A 15,339-nucleotide genomic window follows, 5' to 3' on the forward strand; every position below is an offset into this window, starting at 1 on the left:
GACAAATCCCTTTTCAAAAATCACCAAAAAAGAGCATTCTGCATTGCTAAAACGTTGGGCAGATCCCTTTTAAAATATCACCAAAAGAGAGCATTCTGCATTGCTTCTTCTAAGCCATGTCTAGGCAGGTTTCCAAAAAGGGAATTTGGACACATCTAAACTAAAGGATACAATGGTTTGTGTATGAGGTTTATAATACGATAGACTGCATACTGATAAAAAATGAAATGTGTTCTCACTTCCGCCCTGCTGTCACCCTTTCCCTACCTCTGCCTTTTCTTGCTCTCCCAATCTGGCAGCAAGTCCAGAACATTAACTGCAATAATAATACGTACTCTTACTAACTGTCCCCAAAACCCGTACTGAATTGGGAAAAAGGGCTTTTATGCACGCTGCTCCCTCAGCTCACTGCAAAAGGATTTAAATCTTGGGGAGCTAGTATCATTAGATGCTTTTAAAACAATGTTGAACGAATGGGAGGTAGGCACATGAGGCTTTCTGTTTTTGTGATTACTGTTCAGAGGTCCCAGACGCAGACCAGAGAGTATGCAAAAACGTTGTTTTTAATCAGTCCAGAATCAAGACAGGTAAACACAGTTCAAACAATTCCAGAATCGAGATGCAAAAGAATGGTCAAAAAACAAAGCAGGGGTCTATAATCCAAGAGTCACAAGCTGTACAGAAAGGGCTAGGCAAAAACGAAGTTGAAGAAGGCAGAAGGAAAAAGTCGAAAGCCAAATAATCAAACAAGCAAACAAAACAGAAGGATAAGGCAAACTCGGTGTCAATGGCAAAGGGTGTCGTTCTTGAATCTCAAATACATAGGCTTACTATGAATCGGTGACTGGATATTGATCAACGTTCTGACAAAGAACAATGCAGAGACTTAAATACATGAGGGAAATGAACAAACTTGGCGGGTCACGGGAGTGAGGTGGGCTAAACAAATGGACAACAGGTGGAGAACATAATAGGGTAATGATAGAATTACAAGGGGGAAACGAAAACGCAGACTGGATGCACATAGACTAACGTAATACAGAAGGCTCCGCATTAGGGAGTAGACATTTGCAGAGAGTTAGGAGACGTAGTGATAGTGAGAGACAAGTGCGAACACTTCGCTGAAACTAACAAGTAATCAGTGATAGAAAAGAGAGGCTTTACAGAGCAGACTAGAAACGGGAGATAATCGTTAGTAAGTTAGTTACGTGTATAAATCGAAATACCCAAAATAAATTACTATTAGTTTATTAGTTAGCCAGACAGTAAATGTGTTAATATAATTAGTACTGTACAATATCTATATTAGTAGTTATTAAGTATAGTGCCATACAACATTAAGTAGCGAGAAAAGCAGGAAGAAAGGAAATGCGAGACTGGGAAGGAATTGTGGGAAGCTGGAAATCTCCAAAATCACCCAAATAGTGCAACATGCAGACAGGGGAGTGACTGGCTCAAAAACTTCCTGACACAGACATAACAGGGGATGACAGAATGCAATGAACAATAATGGGTGATAACAGAAAACCAGATATGATAATGAAAAATGATAAATTACAAGAAATAAATAAATTAACAGACAGAACTAGAAACATACCAGTTTTTGAACTAATCTATTTTGTTATTTGATACTGCACTCTATGCTGACTTTAGACTTAGCTACTTTTATTGATTCTCCTGATTTGTGATGTATATATGAAGAGTTTGGTTCCAAAACGCTATAAATCAATTTTGATTAATTTGAGTAAACATGTGTTTTCTTTACCAAGAAAGTGGTATGATGAAAACTACCATTTTCTGTTTTAAGCTTTCATATAGCATCTTGAGGTAATAATAACATTAAAAATTCAAATCCAGATTTTAATATTTAAAGATTTATTTTAAAAACAGATTATTTTTTTCCCAAACTGCTATAAATGCATTGCATCAATACAAAAGTTTTCTTTCAGATTGAAACTGTGCAAAATACAATGATGAACAACAAAGTAAATTGATCTACCTATGACAGCCTCTGAACTTGGAAAATACTTATCTAATATTGGGCCACTAGGCCAAAAATACAGTCAATTATATCAATAAAATGTTGCTCATGTGCGGAAAAGTGAAACATTTCATCATGAACAAGAAGAACATGAACAACAATGATTAATTTTGAGCACAATGCATTAATTGTGTTGTCTTGTGCATTATACAAATCATTGCATTGATAAAAACAATATTTCTGTATACAATTGTGCAACAGTAGAACTATACTGTAAGAAAGAACACGATTACATGACGATATCCCTTGTATTAGACCACTGAAAATCACATTCATTTTTAACACATTGAATTTGTTGTGTTGTCTTCGAAGGCTTACGTTTCCTACCCACAGCAGAAACCACCACAGGCTCATCAATGCCGTCGAAATTATTCATGTTTTCTTTATTGTTTCTTGTTAATTACTACTTATATCGAGAACTCTCTAGGATGCCGGCTGCATACAGAGCACCGCCATTACTGTTTACACAAAGTGGAATGGTGCGCTGTGATTGGTTGAGTGGATCTGTTGTGTTCTGCAGAAAAGGGGGACTGGCGTTTGTCACGGTTTGGAAAAAAAGCGAGTAAACAGGACAGTGTAACACGGCGAATATCGCGTTTTGCGGAAAATTGAATATGGGCTTATCAATAGTGACGAAATACAGTACTGATTTTGGCGGTAACTCAATAAAAAAAAAAAATGGTGCTTATCGCATTTTGGAACCAAACTCCTCATATGCACTTGTGTGAATTGTAACTTCTAATGTTGTCACGGCAGGGAGGACAGGAACCAGAAGCATACACAGGGGTGTGGAAAATCACAGGTTTAGTAGCAGGTGGAGGGGCAGACAGAGCGTAGTAACAAACAGGCAAAAGATCAAAAACCAGGGGGTTAGTCCACAGGCAAAAGTACAGAGGATGAACAGAATAGTCCAAAAAGCAGGCAGGGGTCAAACACAGGAAATCCAAACAGAAACACGGCAAGGGCAAACAAACAAGGCACGGGAAAACAAACAAGGCACAGGAAACAAGACTCAGGAATAAGGGGGCTAGAACAAGGGGAAGGAATGAAGGGCTCAGGACTCAAAAACAGGACAAGACGAACTAGCAGGGTGCAACTGAAAAAGACAGGTATAAATACACAGGGGAATGAGACAAACTTGGCGGGGCATGGGAGTGAGGGCGGTCTAACAAACAAACATCAGGTGAGACACATGAAAGGGTAATAGCACAATAATGAGGGGGTAACAAAAACGTGGACTGGATTCACAAAGACACACATATAATACAAACGGCTCCGGACTAGGGAGTAGACAATTGCACAGAATCAGGAGATGCAGAGATACAGAGAGACAGGTGTGAATACTTTGCTGAAACTAAGCAAGTAATTAGTGATAGGATAGGGAGGCAGAGTTACAGAACAGAATTGAAACTGGAGATGCGTTAGTAAGTTAGTTAAGTGATTTAAATTAGAAATACCCAAAACTAGTGAATGTTAGTTTGTTAGTTTGACAAACATATTAGTGCGTTAGTATAATTAGTACTGTACAACTTCAATGTTAGTTGGGATTAGTATATTAGTGCTATATACAAACATGAAATGGAGAGAAAGCAGGAAGTAAGGAATGCAAGATTGGAAGGAAGGTTGAACCCCGGAACTACCGTAAGCACCCAAATAGTTGGGCACGCAGACAGGGGAGTGACTGGGCTAGTAAACGTATGTAATTTGTTATGTTGTTATATTGTTATGTTGTGTTGTGCTGCTGCCTTTCTTGGGCTGAACACTCTTGTAAAAGGGAATTTCAATTAGGTTTTTTACTGGTTAAATAAAATCAAATAAATAAGATCTTGTATACTAATATATTGATTGAGGTCCATTGATTTAAATTTGTCAAATACACTTTGTCAAAAGCAGGCCTGCTTCATTTTGATAAGTGTACATAATAATAATAATAATGAAATATTCTGAGATATTCAATATTCAATGTTCACCAATATAAAATGGGGTAATGTCACTCATAATGCCATCGAGTGTGGAGTCAAATGCGTTTTCAGTGTTCTTAGTCATCACAAAATAATTTTTTTGTTGTAAAACATCAACCTTTTTTGGCATAAAGTGTCAAGAACAGTTTTTTCCAGCATGTTGTTTTATGCAAGCCGAACAAACAATACACCGCTTGAAATGTAATTTCATTAGCTAAAATATACTAAGTCTTCACTCTAATATGGCTCTGCAATAAGTTATATCATAGGTGATTTCTCACAGAGAGACGTGTTGTCTATACCTCAGTATTTTTTGTGTCAGTCACATGGCACAATTCTACAGCCAGGAGGTGGAACTACATTATTACATTATTGGCATTTTGGCAGACACTCTTATCCAGAGCGATGTACAGTTGATTAGACTAAGCGGGAGACAATCCTCCCCTGGAGCAATGCAGGGTTAAGGGCTGTGCGGATCTTAATGTGGCCACCACCGACCAGTCATTTACCTTAACCACGACGCAACAGGCCGCCCATGCAAATACATTACTGGGACTGATCAGAGAACCTCATTGTTGCAGTGATCATGTTCCAGAGAGCCAATACAAAATGTAGATAATACCATTCCTATGGAGAAGTACTTTTGTACATGTATGCAATGGCGAAATGGACAGGAATGATAATTCCTCTGATGAAAATATCAGTAAACAATGGCCATTCTATTGATGAGTTCGCACATTTTTGGAATTATAAACTATTATGGATTATGGTCACTGGATCCTTGCAGTGGAAAGGACACTGACATAACCCTGATTTGTGTAGCTTGTGGATTCCCCAACTTTTTTGACAGTTTTTCTACAGTAACTGCTTGTTTGCACATTTTATGCTTCAAAATATCAAAGACGGCTGTGGGAAGCGCACTGGGGCTAACCTCAGGATGACTGTGAACTGACACTTTAACAATGTCCCTTGCTTTGCCTGTCAGCCGACTCATTACACGCTTGAACATTTCACTGTGTGTTACGCACTCCATCCTGGCTGCATAGGTCTTTATCATGTCTTCCCACTCGTGTATGGAAAACTGGTCAGACTCATCCTCTCTGAAGAATGGTGGGGGTTTTGTGTCAGGTTGGACCACCACTTTAATCTGTGAAACATCAGCAGACCCAGGGGACTGGGGAGGTAAAACCTGGGGCTGGCTATAACTGGGCTGGTGCATGGTGTGCAGGGTGGCAGTAATGTTTTCCCCAATCTGCTTAACTAGATCATACTGCCGAGTGTTTCAGTGGTAATGACCTGGGCAGGTTGAGGGCTGGTGGGCACCATGGGAGTTGAACTGGCTGTAGGACCCACTGGTGAACCTAACACTGGCTGGTTAACTATCTTGTCCATGTCACTCAAGGCAGGAGCCACAGGCCAACCTCTACCGAACCTAAACAATCTAAGTCCCCAACCCCTGCCTGTCCCACAATGAATGCATCACTAGCCAGGACTGGATAGGAAACATCACTCATACTGAATGCATTCTCAGAAACCATAGCTCAGAATTCTCAATGCATAATAGCAAAATGAAAACAAATATGACTTCCTTGGCTGGGAATGTGACCAGGTGTGGAAAAATAATAATTAGAAAAAATGTAACTTTTGCATATTTTTGTTGATAAAATAAATAAATAAATAAATAAAATTAAATAAAAACCAGTGTTGAATTACTTAATACATCAATATGTGCTACATTAATTGCAGCAAAACTGTCATATGACTCAATGTCCACTGTAATAGGCAGGGAAACCTTAATAAGAAAAAAACCCTGTATTGCTCCAGGGGAGGACTGTCAACTGTAAGTTGTCAACTATGAGTTGCATTGGATAAAAGCGTCAGCTTTTTTTGTCCAGACATATAATGTAACAAAAGTATTTTTTTGGCTTTATACAAAATACCTCATGCACGCACAATATCATGCGGCGCAATACATATGTTTGTCCACACGGAAACGAGTGGTGAGGTGGGTAGAGAAGCGGCGGCAGAGCCAGGCACAGTTAGTAAACTCTGGGGACCAGGCAAGCATTGCTCGGCGATATGACAGGTCACGGAACAAGTGTAACCGGTGTCGCTTCTGTGCTGTGTTGCGGTTGTCGAATGAATGACAGCTGACACAGCTCTCTCGTTCATCTTGGAACTTTTTTATTCTCCCAACTCTGACAGAATTTATAATCTGTCCATGTAAAGATTGCGAGCACACATCCATGTTAGAGTTTGTGAGTCCAAACCGAAGTCTGGAAGTGCAAGCATGGATAAGGTACCCGGATGCGCACTCCGTTTGTTCAATATTTTTTTTAATTAAATTTTTTTATTTATTTATGATTTTTCCCTTTTTCTCCCTATTTAATAGCCAATTGTACCCCCCTCTATTCCAATTAGAGTTAGTGTTAGATACACCATCCGCACCCCGCCCCCTGGTGGGCCGAGGAAGAGCGGCACGCCTTCTTCAAGACGTCTCATCTCTCGAAATGTGTCTGTGATTCCAAGGTGTCCGAGGTGCTTATTGCGCGGCAATCAGCTAACCCTGCCAAGACCCTCCCTCTGGAGCAGCGAGCCAATTATGCCGCTCCACATGAGCCGGCTAAACTTGGCTTTTGGTAGGACCAGGAATCGAACCCCGGTCCCTGGTGTGCAACTGCAGTGAACTGCAACCGCAAGTCTGCTGCATCTTACATTACATTACATTACAAGGCATTTAGCAGACGCTCTTATCCTGAGTGACATACAATGAAGTGCAGATCAAACACAAGTACAAGTGCAAAGAGGACCTGAGAGGACAGTACAGTTCCGAGTTCTAGTGTAACCATACAGATACAATCGGAACCCTTGAAGAATACATCAACTTCCAAACTAGCATACCACAGTTGGCAGCTAGAATACCCAGAGTACAACAATACAATAGCTAATACAAAAAAAACAACAATATCTATACAACTATATAAGTGCCATAACAGTCTATGGCATATATAATACTCATGGTGGTGAGTTAAGGAGGTTAAACTTTTGAAAAAGTAAGGAAAAAGCGCAACATTGCTACTTTACAGAGTCACCACTTTATTGGCAGACATGCCTACGTTTCGGCACTAGGCCTTCATCAGAGTTAAGGAGGGAAAGGTGTAGCCTGAAGAGATGAGTCTTCAGTCTGCATTGAAAGAATTCAGAGACTCTGCCGTTCTGACATCCACCGGGAGGTCATTCCACCACCGTGGGGCCAGGACAGACAGCAGTCGTGAGCGAGAAGTGCAGGTGTGGCGAGGGGGAGGTGCCAGACAGCACAAAGTGGCAGAACGGAGGGGTCTTGCTGGTGTATAGGTCTTGATAAGTGATTGAATATATACAGGGGCTGATCCCTTAACTGCCTGGTACGTGAGCACCAAAGTTTTAAATTTGATGCAAGCCATAACAGGCAGCCAGTGGAGGTTGCTGAGCAGGGCTTGGACAAGGAGCTGAGTGGAGTAGGTGGTGAGAAAGGGTTGGATTCTCCGAATGTTGTACAGGAAGAACCTGCAAGCCCGGGTCACCGTAGCGATGTTCTCGGAGAAGGACATCCTGTCATCCATCACCAAGGTTTCTTGCACTAGGGGATGAGGTCACTGTGGTATCCCCTAGTGAGATGGAAAAATTGGAGAAGGGAGAGGTGCGAGGACTGAGCCCTGGGGGACTCCTGTAACAAGGGGGCGAGGGGTTGACACTCTTCCAGCCCAGGACACCTGGGAGGACCGGCCAGAGAGATAAGATTTAATCCATTCTAAGGCTGTGCCACAGATCCCTGTAGATGCCAGGGAGGCTAAGAGGATGGAGTGGTTGACTGTGTCAGACGCTGCAGAGAGGTCAAGAAGGATCAGGACAGAGGGAAGGGAGGTTGCTTGTGCAACCTGAAGGGACTCATTGACGGAGAGGAGTGCGGTCTCCGTTGAGTGGCCAGGTCTGAAGCCAGACTGGTGGGGGTCCAGCAGGTTATTCTGTGAGAGGAAGGAAGAGAGTTGGTTGGAAGGCAGCTCATTCAATGGATTTGGATAGAAAAGGAAGGAGAGATACAGAACGGTAGTTTTGAATGCAGGAGGGGTCTATAGTGGGTTTCTTTAGGAGTGGGGTGATGTAGGCCCTCTTGAATGATGAGGGAAAGCAGCCAGAGGACAGAGAGGAGTTAACAAGGGAGGTGATAAACGGTAGGATGTCAGGCGTGATAGCCTGAAGGAGGTTTGAGGGGATGGGGCGGTGGGAGAGCAGGAGGTGAGACACATCAGCATCTGTAAGGGGACAGAAAGAGGAGAAACAGGGGGCAGGCACAGAAAGGGAGGCAGGCACAGAGGTGATGGTGGTTGCGAAGATGCTGCGGATATCTGCAACCTTCTCGTCAAAAAATACTGCTGTGCAGTGTTAGAACAAATTAAACCCCCATTCCGCCAAACCCCACCGCTGTAGTCCTACCTAAGTTTGAGTGCTGTACCTATGCATTTGTTCATTCTTTTCCCCTTCAAGGCAGGAGATTAGAGGTTGCCAGCTTCCTGTCTGTCTTTGCTCTAAGGTAGTCTAGTAATACTATATGTGGATCAGTTGCTCTGGGTCAATGACCCAGTCCAGATGTCTTCCCTGTGTGGACCCTGGGTTGAGTCTTGTATCACATATACCCAGCATATAACAGCAGGGAGAGCCACCTTAAAACACATACACACAGAATATTTAGAATTACTTGTACATTCATTTTCAGGGAAAATATATTCATGAATACATTTATAATTATTATTATTCAAACTTAATAATATATGGTTAAATTGTCTAGGTGTAACAGCTTCTCCCAAAAATATTTTAAAAATGTAAAAAAGCAAACAATGGAAACTATGTAATAACAATGAAAATGAAAATCTATATAATAAAGTTGAGGTTGTCTGTCTTTCAATCTAATCTCTAATTGTGTCCTTCAGAATATTAACAACCTCCTCCATCCCTGTCATTTCAAACTGTCGTCCCTGTATTTTGGGCAGCTGGCAGTAAGTGTGGGAAGGGGTGTAGTTGGGGTCCAGGAACAAATTCTGTGTGTGTGTGTGTGTGTGTGTGTCTGTCTGTCTCTGTCTGTCTCTTTGTCTGTCTGTGTGTCTGTCTGTGTGCCTGTCTGTGTGTGTGTGTGTGTGTGTGTGTGTGTGTGCATGCTTCTGTGTGTGCTTGTGTGTATGCATATGCATGTGTGTGCGTGTGTGTGTGTTTGTGTGTGTGGTTGGGTTGTCTCTCATATCGGAAAAGAAAACAAATTCCCTTTGTATCCTCCTTTATCACTGCTGGGTCAAATTTTTCATTCACATGTTCATAACAGTAATTAAGCCCAGCCGAAAAGGTTTCATGCTCCAAAAATTATTACAAATATTTTTCCTGTTTTTTTAAACTTTGAAATGGGTCAGCTTGACCCGCAACATAACAGGAGGGTTAAGAGAACTGGTCAGACTCTTTGCTCACTCATAAAATACAATTGGATAGGCAAATTGTTTATTCATCCGTGTAAAACCCCAAGGTTTTATCTGCTCCAAAATGATTTCAGAATAGATATTTAATATATAATATTTATTTGAGTTTTGTGAGTCCATCAGAGAAATAGATGAAAAGGGGGTAGCCTACAATTGTGCTACTAATAAGCTGTGATGTCCTCACAACCTAATATTCTCCTTTACTCGTCCTCCTATCTTGAAGTATGGGGGGAGGAAAGGAGTATTTTTTTTTTCAGAGTAACCGATTGGGACGCATCCTATGAGAATGGCATTCATTTGTGTCCGCCAAGTGAAGGGGAGTGGGGATGGGGGGGGGGGGGGGGGGGGGGGCTCAGCGTTTTGCCTCATTGATCTAGATATTTTTGCTTTTATGTTTATAGAAATACATTTTCAAAATTCTAAAACAGTTAGGTAGGCTATGTAGCGGTGTCTCTACATTAGGGTCCGGTGGGGCCCGACCTGGATGTGTTTCTTCTGGCACATCCAGGTCATTGATGACCTTCAGTGAGTTGCTCACCTTGAAGAATGTCTTGTCATTGCACTGCTTATTATTGGCACAAAACGTTTTGAGTCTTGGGTATCCAAGGCAGGCCATATGGACTGAAATTCCAAAGAAGGTCTGCACTTCCTGTGGCGTGATATTCCTAATGTGCTCAGTGGGTGTATATACACTTTATTAGGAACACATGTACACCTACTTATTAATGCGATTATCTAATCAGCCAAGCATGTGGCAGCAGTGCAGTGCATAACATCATTCAGATACAGGTCAGGAGATTCAGGTAATGTTCATATCAACCATCAGAATGGGGGAAAAATCTGATCTGATCTTTGACCGTGGAGTGATTGTTGATGGCAGACAAAGTGGTTTGAGTATCTCAGAAACTGTTGATCTGTTGATTTCCACACAGTCTCTAGAGTTTACAGAAAATGGTACAAGAAACAAAAAACATCCAGTGAGCAGCAGTTCTGCGGGCAGAAATGCGTTCTTAATGAGTGAGGTCAGACTGGTAAAAAGCTGACAGGAAGGAGACAGTAATGCCACACATTACAACAGTGTTGTATGCAGAAGAGCATTTCTGAACACATAACCCGTCTAAGCTTTTCTTGTTGTGATAGCTGTAATAGTTAGCTAACATTAAGAGCAAAATGAAAAAATGCATAATTGCTTACACTAGAAACAACTACACCAATTGTCCTTCACATTTTCCACCTTTACTTCTTCACCCATCCTTCCAGACATTAGTTTAGCTTGGAGGCTTGTTCTTCAAATCCCCTGGAGTATAGGGACGTAAAGTGGAAGTGTTAAGCTAGCATATTTCATCATAGATGGCAACAACAACTTTATACAAGCAAATTAAGCATTAAATAACAAACAGAAAATGACAATACTCCAGCTTGTCAGGTTCCGTGTTTTCAATGTCTAGTCTTTTGTCAATGTGTGTTGGGTTTCCGTGTTTTGGTACCCTCTGTGCATGCTGTAGTCACTCTGTCAGTTCATTCATTCAATGTTATTCGTTTCATCTGCGTTTTCACTTCCTGATTGTTTCCCACACCTTATTGCCATCCCCTCTTGTTACATGTCTTATATAAACCCCTCTGTTTGTATGTTTCATCGCCAGATTGTTATGTTTCAAATCCATATTCTCCAGCTTTTATTCCTGATTGATTCCCGTTACGACCTTATTTTGTTTTCGACTTCCATCTTTAGCGTATCCCTTCTGTATAGTATTGATCCATAGTTTATCGACCTGTTTTTGTTTTTTGACCTCTGCTTCTGGATTCTGTTTCTATCTGATTTGCCCGTTTGTTTTCAACCCTTCGATATCCCACCATATTCAGTATATAGCTATGTACTTAAACCATGAAAATGATATGTTCCTGTTTTCTGTCTGTTAGTTTATCATTGTTTATTATCGTTATTCTTGTAATTTATTACATCACATTACATTACAGTACTGGCATTTGGCAGACACTCCTATCCAGAGCGACAGAGAACAAAGTGCATACCCATAACCAGGGATAAGTGCTCTGAAAGACCCTAGAGGGAAGTACAATTTCAACTGCTACCTGTACAACAAAGATAAGAACCAGGGCCCTGGCTGGTTGAATTTATTTTTAATTTTTTAAGAAAACAAATAAACAAACAACAAAGCAAAAGTGACCAAACTTAACAAGACAAACACTACTTACCTAGCCAACTAAAAATACCGATACACAAAGTAAATCACAAAGACAACAATTAAGGTTCACAGGGAGGTAGGGAGGGACGGGGAGGGGTGCTGTTTGAAGAGGTGCATCTTCAGTTTGCGCTTGAAGGTGGGGAGAGATTGTACAGTTCTGACCTCAACAGGGAGTTCGTTCCACCACCGTGGAGTCAGAACAGACAGTAGTCGTGAGCGTGAGGTGGAGGTTCTGAGAGGGGGAGGTGCCAAGCGGCCTGTGGAGGCTGAACGAAGAGGTCTAGCAGGGGTGTAGGGTCTGATGATTTTTTGTAGGTAAGCTTGGGAAGACCCCTTAACTGCTTGGAAGGCTAGCACCAATGTTTTGAATTTGATGCGAGCCATGACAGGCAGCCAGTGGAGGGAAGCAAGCAGGGGGGTGACATGTGAGTATTTGGGAAGGTTGAAGACCAGACGAGCTGCTGCATTCTGGATAAGTTGGAGGGGTCTGATGGCGGACACTGGGAGGCCAGCCAAGAGGGAATTGCAGTAGTCCAGGTGGGACAGAACCATCGCTTGGACCAGGAGCTGGGTCGAGTAGGGGGTGAGAAAGGGGCGGATACTCCGTATGTTGTATAGGAAGAACCTGCATGACCGGGTCACCGCCGCAATGTTCTCGGAAAGGGACAGTCTGCTGTCCATCACCACGTCGAGGTTCCTTGCACTGGGTGATGGCGTGAGTGTGGTATCCCCGAGGGAAATGGAGAGATCCAGATGGGGAGAGGTATTAGCAGGGATTAATATAATTTCAGTCTTACCTGGGTTGAGCTTTCGATGGTGGTTGTCCATCCAGCTCTGGATGTCAATCAGGCAAGCAGAGATACGGGCTGAAACCTGTGTATCAGATGGTGGGAACAAGATGAAGAGTTGGGTATCGTCCGCATAGCAGTGGTAGGATAGCCCATTTGCAGTGATCACAGGGCCAAGGGAAAGAGTGTAAAGAGAAAAAAGAAGCGGCCTAGGACTGAGCCCTGGGGAACTCCTGTGGCAAGGGGCCGAGGCGTTGATACCGTACCAGCCCAGGCAACCTGGAAGGAGCGACCAAAGAGGTAGGACTCAATCCAGTCCAGGGTTGTGCCACAGATGCCCGTTGCTGACAGGGCGGACAGGAGGATGGAGTGATCCACAGTGTCGAAGGCAGCAGAGAGATCTAGAATAATGAGGACAGAGGAGAGGGAGGCTGCTTGTGCGGCATGGAGTGATTCACTGACGGAGAGGAGCGCGGTCTCTGTCGAGTGGCCCGATCTGAAGCCAGACTGATTGGGGTCTAGCAGGTTGTTATTAGAAAAGAAAGAAGAAAGTTGAGTAGAAGCGGCTCGTTCTATGGTTTTAGAAAGAAAAGGAAGAAGGGATACCGGGCGGTAGTTCTGGATGATGGAGGGATCCAGAGTAGGCTTTTTTAGCAGCGGAGTGATGTGGGCCCTCTCTGAGGATGCTGGAAAACAGCCAGAAGACAGGGAGGAGTTGACAAGGGAGGTGACAAATGGGAGAATGTCAGGTGTGATAGTCTGGAGAAGAGAAGAGGGGATAGGGTCAAGGGCACAGGTTGTAGGGCGGTGGGAGAGCAGGAGTTGAGAAACATCAGAGTCTGTAAGGGGGGAGAAAGTGGAAAAGGAAGGGATGGGCCTAGAGGGGGGGGGAGGGCACAGAGAGGGGGGCGGTGGTTGTAAAGGAACTGCGGATGTCTGTGACCTTCTAATCGAAAAAATCAGCAAAGTCATCAGCAGCGAAGGAGGACTGAAGTGGGGGAGGCGGTTCATTGAGGAGAGAGGAGAAAATAGAGAACAGTTTCCGGGGGTTAGAAGTGGAGTTCTGAATTTGTGTTTGATAGTATTTTGCTTTGGCGGCAGGGACAGCGGAAGAGAATGCCGCCAGGAGAGACTGGTAAGTTGTGAGGTCTGAAGGGTCTCTGGATTTTCCCCACTTCCTCTCCGCTGCGCGGAGGCTGGCCCTGGAGGTACGGAGGGTGTCAGATATCCAAGGACTAAGGGGGGATGTGTGAGGCAGCTTTGAGACAGGGGGACAGAGAGAATCAAAGGCAGAGGAGAGAGATGAAAGGAGGGTGGCAGATGCAGAGTCAGTGGGGAGTTTGGAGAAGGATTCGAGAGGGGGGAGTGAGGCGGTGACAGTGGTGGCAAAGGAAGAGGGTGAGAGGGAGTGGAGGTTACGGCGGGCTGAGGAAGTGTGGGTGGGAGGAGGAGGAGGATGGGGAGGAAGAGGGAGGGAGAATGAGATGAAGTGGTGATCAGATTCCTCACAAAGACAAGGTCTAGGACATTGCCTGTCTTGTGGGTTGGAGGAGAGTGTTGCAGGGAGAGGCCGAAGGAGTGGAGTAGCGGTAGGAAGGCAGCAGCCTGGGAGGCTTCAAGGTGGATGTTGAAGTCTCCAAGGAGAATCAGTGGGGTGCCAGCCTCAGGGAAGGAGCTGAGAAGGGTGTCTAGCTCATCAAGGAAGCTTCCCAGGGGCCCTGGAGGACGATAGATAACTGCAATAAAATATAATGTTAGTAGGGTAGGATACTGCAACAGAATGGAATTCAAAAGTGGATATGGACAGGTCAGAGAGGGGGAGAACAGAGAATTTCCATGAGGGAGAAATTAAAAGACCAGTACCACCGCCACGGCCAGAAGGCCGGGGAGTGTGCGAGAAGGAGAAGGAGGATGAGAGTGGCGGTGTTGTCAGGTGTGATCCAGGTCTCAGTTAGGGCAAGGAATTGTAGGGACTGGAGGGAGGCATATGCGGGGATGAAGTCAGCCTTCCGAGTGGCAGACTGGCAGTTCCATAGTCCCCCTGTGATAGCAAAGTCCTCACAGGGGGTCAGCAGGGGGTAGCTGAGGTTTGAGGGGTTCCGACGCCGTGGAGGCCCACGTCGCAGGGGGTGTCTTCAAGGGAGACACCTATTTAAATCGCCTACAATCGCTCACAAGCAATATCAAATCAAAGCTGATCTACTGACAAATTCCACAGCTATTTAAAACAAATGTTCAATCACTTGACAGGTATGCAACCAGTATAAGTGATTTACACAGCAATAGAAACAAGCTAGCTCAAGCCCTAACCTCTGCTGTTCAAAATAGCAATTACAAATCAAACTTTACAGCGTCTAGTGGATGGTCCGCAGCGATACCAGCACACCTGGTTAAAATTATGCACATATTCATGTCTGGTGTTCTGTTTATATTCATTAGTCTTTGCATTTGTTGTGTATTTATACCTGTCCTTTTCAGTTGCACCTTGCTAGTTTGTCTTGTCCTGTTGTTGAGTCCGGAGCCCTTTATTCCTTCCCCGTTCTAGGCCCCTTTTCCCAAGCCTTGTTTTCCTGAGCCTTGTTTTCCTGAGCCCTGGTTTGTGATCTTGGCCTGTTTTGGATTACGCTCTGTCTGTCTCTTCATCTGCCAATTAAACCTGCCATTTTTCTGCACCCCTGTCCACTTTTGGTTCCTCTGTTCCCCCCGACATAACAAATCCAGACTTCCATGTTACGTAGTATGCTTATTTAGCTTTTGCTGCTCTATTTAATAGGGGGCAGTATCCTGGAAGTATCGTTCCCGATACATCCGCTTTACCTCCTTAGTGAGGGCTTGGAGAAAAAA

At 43.6% G+C, this 15,339-nt stretch overlaps 1 protein-coding gene across 1 annotated transcript in view; it reads left to right on the plus strand.

Moving 5' to 3' along the window:
- LOC133122424 (angiotensin-converting enzyme-like) overlaps positions 1 to 15,339 on the plus strand; it is a 147,058-nt gene that overhangs the window by 52,855 nt on the left and 78,864 nt on the right. The window lies entirely within an intron of this gene.

This window comes from Conger conger, chromosome 2, assembly GCF_963514075.1.
Source record: "Conger conger chromosome 2, fConCon1.1, whole genome shotgun sequence".
NCBI classification, from domain to species: domain Eukaryota; kingdom Metazoa; phylum Chordata; class Actinopteri; order Anguilliformes; family Congridae; genus Conger; species Conger conger.